The sequence below is a fragment of the Otolemur garnettii genome, unplaced genomic scaffold, assembly GCF_000181295.1.
Source record: "Otolemur garnettii isolate 467f Iridium unplaced genomic scaffold, OtoGar3 scaffold00042, whole genome shotgun sequence".
NCBI lineage: Eukaryota > Metazoa > Chordata > Mammalia > Primates > Galagidae > Otolemur > Otolemur garnettii.
The window spans coordinates 14,090,804-14,097,472 of NW_003852437.1; the positions used below are offsets into that span (position 1 = coordinate 14,090,804).

Here is a 6,669-nt window from a genome sequence, read left to right on the forward strand (position 1 = left end):
CATGTATCTTTAAATAATCTGTTTATATTAAATACATATAAGCTAAGCTAAGCTATATCACTTAGCTATATCACTCCTGACTTATCATGTATCTTTAAATAATCTGTTTATATTAAATATATTTATTCTGTAAAGGAAACTTTTCATAACTACCATAAATGGGATACCAATTTAACTTGCCATGCACAGATACTCTTGCAAATGAGCCTAGGTTGTAGAAATAAGCTATTTTCTCCTGTACCACCTAAAATTATCTCACTCATCAGTTTGAGAAATATCGGTTCAAATAATTGCATTCCATATGTCCCTCAGGTTCTCAAAATTATATTTACAAGTCTCTTTCTGAAAATATCGAGTCCAGGTTACTTTAGATACTACTTTTTAGGGTGGTGCCTGTGGCTCAAGGGAGTAAGGCGCCGGCCCCATATGCCGGAGGTGGCGAGTTCAAAGTCAGCCCCAGCCAAAAAAAAAAAAAACAACTGTAGATACTACTTTTAAAATTCTGTGCTTATTCAATTATGCTGTCCTTGCCTAAAATATTCTTGAAGACTCTGAAGTTGAGGCATCTTTCCTAAAATGAATGTATTTTTCCTGTTTTATTTGCTATCTTGTGGTAAAATGCAAACAGTTCATAAATACACAATTAAAAAGGAAAATTACTTTCTGGAAGGATTGCACCCACTACTTATTCCCCCTACCCCTCACCCCCCCACATCTATTGGCCCAGTATGGTACTGCAACCAGTGTTCCTACAAGATAATGCTGAGGAGAGGAAAGGTAGAACAATGGGGAAAACTCAGAGAATCAGAAGGGGCACAGAGGGGAATTCTGAAGTTCAAAACCTGCTGTCGAATTCTGGAAGTAATTCAGAAACGCTAGCTGGTCCTACAGTATGTGAACCAGGCTCTCAGAGTATCTATATAGATTCAACTCAATCTGTGGAAGGATGTTTGTTGCAGGGAGAAGAGGGGGGACATGTGACTTCTTGGTGAAAATTGGTGGAAATACAGATTCACTTATTAGCAGTTCCCTTAACCAATCCCTTTGGGATAGGATGTCTCTGTAGTTACCATTTCAGATTTGTTTATTTTTCAGATGTGTACGGCAGTATTTTGGCATGGAGCTTGTGTAAGTCAAATTAAACAAAGCCCTCTAGGAGTTCATAATCCAAAACATAATTTTTGTTTTAAATTCATTTAAAAGTAACTTTAAAGGAAAAACCATGCTATCACTTTGGTAAGAACAGATTTTTAGGCTAAAAGGAAAAAAAAAATAGAATAAGATGCTACATTTACCAAAATGTGGATGTTTGTCAAAATGATTTCAAAATAAATTACTTGAACACCTTTTTGGTGTAACTTTGAACTCCAGCTAGAAGTCTCTACAATTTTTAAAAAATTCACTTACTTATGCGATTGCTTTTTAGTAAATTCTAAGCCTAACCATTTGAGTTTCAGAAAAATGGAGTATTAAAGTACAGCCTGGATATGAACAAGGTTGAATCCTCCTTTAATCTGTTACCAATGACAGACTACACAAACCAATGAGGACAAGACACAAGTGCCCAAGAATCTAAACTCTTATGCTGCTGGGGTTTTAAAGGCTGGAAATAAGAACACTTTCTGAGAGCAAGGTTAAAAAGATTTCTACTAATTTGTAAAAATGAAGAAATTAGATCTACAGGGGATCTGTTGGGTCATTCTGCGAGGCTCTCGGCTAAAATCCTCTTTCTTGGCAGAGTATGCACATATTTCTGAAGACAATTTAATTGTATTTTTACTCTTAAATTTTCCCTTCAAATTCTTTTTCTCAAGTTAAATCCTTTTATATCATATTAGGCAATTGTAGTCTAGCTTCCATGTAGATCCTCAACCTTCAGATGTTTATAAACAGATATGCTGCCCACTTTTAAGTCATATGTTAGCCATGGGAAACAAATACAAGGTCTCTCATTCTTTTTGCACTTCAGTCTCTCCAAGCACAATCATTCTTGTTCCTTCTTTCTGTGCTATTTCCAATTCCCTAGATGCTCAGTTTTGTTAGAAGTATCCCCGCATTGAATGCGTTGCTCCAGGTCTGGTCTCACACTAAAAAGAGTCTACTTTTTCTTTCCTGTGGCATTGTTTTGAATTCACTTTGAATTTCTTTTCTTTATTTTTTATGACTTTTTTTGTTTTATTTTATTTATTATTATTATTATTATTTTGGTAGAGACAGAGTCTCACTTTATTGCCCTCAGTAGAGTGCCTTGACCTCACACAGCTCACAGCAACCTCAAACTCTTGGGTTTAAGCAATTCTCTTGCCTCAGCCTCCCAAGTACCTGGGATTACCATGAGCACCTGCCACAATGCCCAGCCATTTTTTTTTTTTTGTTACAGTTTGACCAGGGCGGGTTTGATCCCATCACTCTCAGTATATGGGGCTGGCGCCCCACTCACTGAGCCACAGGCACCCACCGCCCTTCCCTCTGAATTTCTAACAACTCATGCTACTTTCACAGTCTAACTAGTCAATTAAAATTTTTTTTTCTATTTTCACCTCACGATGTTTTTCCTAGCATACCTTCCCAATCTCGATCATTCAAGTACTTCAAATGCACATTTTTATATGATAATATAGGCAAAAATCGAACAATTTCATTTTCTTTTCCCTTTGCTTTCTTTGGCTTATAATCACTTCCATTTAAAAATAGGAATGAACTCATTAATCTCTTTTTTAGAATAACCTTATCATCTTTATCTGTTTATAAAAATGTCTACCAATTACAATTGAAAGTCTCTACATATGCAATTCAATAATTGGTGTGTGGAGGAATTTAACTTCATGGAAGACACTATTACTTATTTATTGTTTAAAATCTCAACATTAGAAAGACTGCAATTTAGCAACAATCTACTTACAGTGAATTCTTTTGAAGTAAATATAATAATATCAATGAAAAGTAATGAAAGTGACATCTCTTCTTTCCACTATAGCATACTCGGAAACAATTTCTTCATACAATTCAATTTTAAACATATATTCCCAGCACCCACCACAGACCTTAATATTAACTTTTCCTGGTCACTTGACTTGATTCCTTTATTCCTCCACCAACCCTCTCAAAAAAAATAATAATCAGCACTCTGAGCATCTATTTCTTGACTCTTCCTAATCCTAGAAATCTACTTGCTGCTCCCATCCCATAACTGAGCTCATCCTGGTCACATAAGTCATGTTTTAGTCTTCATCATCTTTGACGCCCTGGAAGCATTGGGTATTATTGGCAGCAGACTTCCACTACCTCCCCTTTCAACTTTCATAATTCTGCTCTTATCCTCTGACTGCTGCTACTTCAGATCCTGCGGAGCTTCTTCTTTTTTTTTTCTTTTTTTTTGGTAGAAACAGGGGTTCCACTCTTGCTCAGGCTGGTCTCTAACTCCTGAGCTCAAAAAATCCGCCCATCTTGACCTCCCATTCTTTTCTCTTAATAACACTAAAAAGTAAACCTGGAAACAGTTTCTCTTCTCTTTCTTCACTAAACTCTCTGCTTTTACAATTTCATTCATCCATAATCTCTTCTTCTCACCTGCAGGTCAAGATGGCATTTCATACTGAAAATACTCTCCTACCTGTGTTAGTACATTTTTTGTAGCTTATAACAAAATACCTGAAACTTTCTAATTTATTAAGAAAAGGAATTTATTTCTCACAGCTGTGAAGGGTGAGAAGTCCAAGGTTGAGGGGCTGCATCTTGCTACTGGGGACTCTCTACAGGCATCACATGGTGAGGTAGTACAGACGTCACATGGTGAGGTAGTACAGACGTCACATGGTGAGGTAGTACAGACGTCACATGGTGAAGGAGCTGAACATGAGTGGTCTTTCTTCCTCTTCTTATAAAGACCTCACTTCCATTCCCAAGATAAGCCATTAATGCATTAGTTCCTTCACCTATGGATCTATGAATGGATTAATTCATTCCTGAGAGCAAAGCCCTCATTACCCAATCACCTCTTCAGTATTGCCACATTGGGGATCAAGTTTCAATAAGAGTTTTGGAAGAAGCACATATTCAAATCACAGCCTTACCCATCAGCTTCTCTACTTCACTAAATTGTGTTAGGTTCTACCTTCATCAAGGCACAACACTTTGAATTTACTCTTCACTCCGCTTTCTCACTTTTCACATGCAGTAAGTCAACAAGACAGGTCTACCTTATGTTAGCAATGTCTCCACATCTGTCTTCTCATTCCTTTGTCATTGCCACCTTCCCAGGTCAGGTTCTGCATCTGCTTCTTCTGTCATCACTGGCATCTCCACTTCTAGGCTCTTCCTACTGATCCATTAGACAGAGATGTGAGTTTTTGCTTTCTCTGTAGTACAGGTCTTCTCTCAGCTAAAAATCTCCAGTAAGTTATATGTGCTTATTTAACAAAGTATAAATGTCTTAATCTGGCATTGATAACTTCCTGGAGTAGCGTGGCAAATGGAAACCTTGCATCTTCCTTTCCTTTTCATTCACAGTATCTAGCAACCCATAGGCATTTGATAAATATTTTCTAAAAAATTAAGTGGTTAAATAAAGGATGTCCAAATATTCCAGGTTATAAACTGATTGCAATAAAGCAGGAATGTTTAGTGTCATGGGGAAATTTCTCTTGGATGTTTAATTTATTTGGGGGGAATGTCAACTCATGTAGCCCTCTGGACAATCTGATATACCCTCTAAGCCCAAAATACCTGCTTTCTTTTGTATTCTACTATTCCACATTTTTTTTAACTCCACATTTGCAGAGGTAGAGTGACTTGCTAGTGTCCTACAATTTGAGATCTGTGATGAGCAACTCTAGCTTCAGATTATAATCTCAAAAGCAGTCTATGAGTTTAAAAAAACCCAAAACAGAAAGATTGGGATGTGTAGCTCGTGAAGGGAGCTTGAGCACAATTCATGAGACAGAAAAGTTTACTTCTATAAAAGAGGGAGACTATGTTAGAAAAGGTAGAAGGGGAAGTGCTATGGCTCAAATATATCCTCTAAATATCAGGTAAGGGAAACCTAATCACCAAATTCATAGCTTGATTGGAAGTGGGTCCTTAACTGAGGTAATTGGGACTAGATGGGTCAAATAGGGGTCTCCATGACAGGACTGGTGGTTTCATAAGAAGAGGAAGAGAAAGCTGAACTGATAAGAATGTTCATTCTTGCCCTCTTTCCATGTGATTCCTCCTACCATGTTTATGGCACAGCAAGAAAGCCCTCACCAGAAACCAACCAGATGCCAGTGCCATACCCTTGTCTTCCCAGCCTTCAGAACTATAAGAAATAAATTTCTGCCCAAGGGAGCATGCTGGGGGTTGAAAATTATGTTTCTAATCATCTTTGATCCACTGGAGTAGTTACCGTGAGCAAAGCTCACCCTCCCAAGTTGAAAAAATTTATGGACAAGAAGTTATCATTGAAATTAAATGCTGGCAGACATATCCAAAGAATATGGTGGGGAATCAATCCCTTTCTGAATCTTGTGATAGATGAATGTGTGGAGATGGCAACTAGTGGGCAACAGAATAATATTGGAATGGTGGTAATACAAGGAAATGGTATCATCACGTTAGAAGTCTTGGACCAAGTATAAATAACGGCCATTCAATTGAGAAATCCATGTCTTTGCTCCAAACAGCCTGTTTTACTATGTCTTCAAAATTGAGGCATGTACATTTTCTTAGTCAACTTTTTGTTAAACTTTTCTAATATTAAAAAAAAAAAAAAGAAAGAAATTTCTTTTCTTTATAAATCACACAGTCTCAGGTACTGTGTTACAACAATGCAAAGTAGCCTAAAAAGGAAAGGGCTCGGCTTGGTTGCCTTTAATTCCTCTCTGTTCCCAGTGCCTCATGTGGAACCAGGGCGGAATAAGCCCTGAGCTGAGCAAAGGGATTCTAGCAGCAACACCCTCACTAACTTGATTTTAGCTTAGAGTGAGCCATAGTTACCCCAAGTGAAATGAAAGGATGATCCCACAAAGTTTTATTTCAAGATGAAACAAAACTTTGCTAAAAGGCTATACAATGTGAGGGGAAACCTTAAGGAGGCCTTTGCACCATTGCTCCTCAGTTCTGCCTCATCTGACTGTGTGCTTAAAATGCTATAGTGTTCTCCTTTCTCATTAACTTGATTCAATAAGCAGGCAGTCTAAATGATAAAAATAGACTCTTTGTCCCCCTACTTTAGTGTTGAATTTGGAAAAATAAAGGAACCTAAAAAACATTTAATACTTTTTCCTAAATTGTCCCATTTATCTGGTTTGTTCCAGAGGGACTGAGGGCCTGTTGGCATTGCCTGGGTTTCAATGATTAGTGATAGCACATTGAGGGCAGACTACATTTTATTCATCACTGAATCCTATGTGGTACTTAGTGTAGAATCTTAAACATAGTAGGCACTACACAAAAATGTGTTAGGTAAGTTAATCAAAACTCTTCAATCTATATTTAATGTTTGAGCCTCCTCGTACCGTTTGGGCCTCAATGAAATACATATGTATTAGTTGGTATAGCTACATTAAAAAGAGAGAGAGACATACACAGGTTCCCAAGAAACTCTGAAGTAAGGATAGCCCAATGGAAGGAGGCAGTGCATCTACTTAATGGGCTGCTATTGAGAATTATTTGATTGTATCACTCTCT

The 6,669-nt window shown here is 37.4% G+C and overlaps 1 pseudogene; it reads left to right on the top strand.

Annotated features, from left to right (window-relative positions):
- The first annotated feature begins 5,393 nt into the window (after positions 1-5,393).
- LOC111725497 lies at positions 5,394-5,618 on the top strand (annotated as a pseudogene).
- Positions 5,619-6,669: the final 1,051 nt, after the last annotated feature.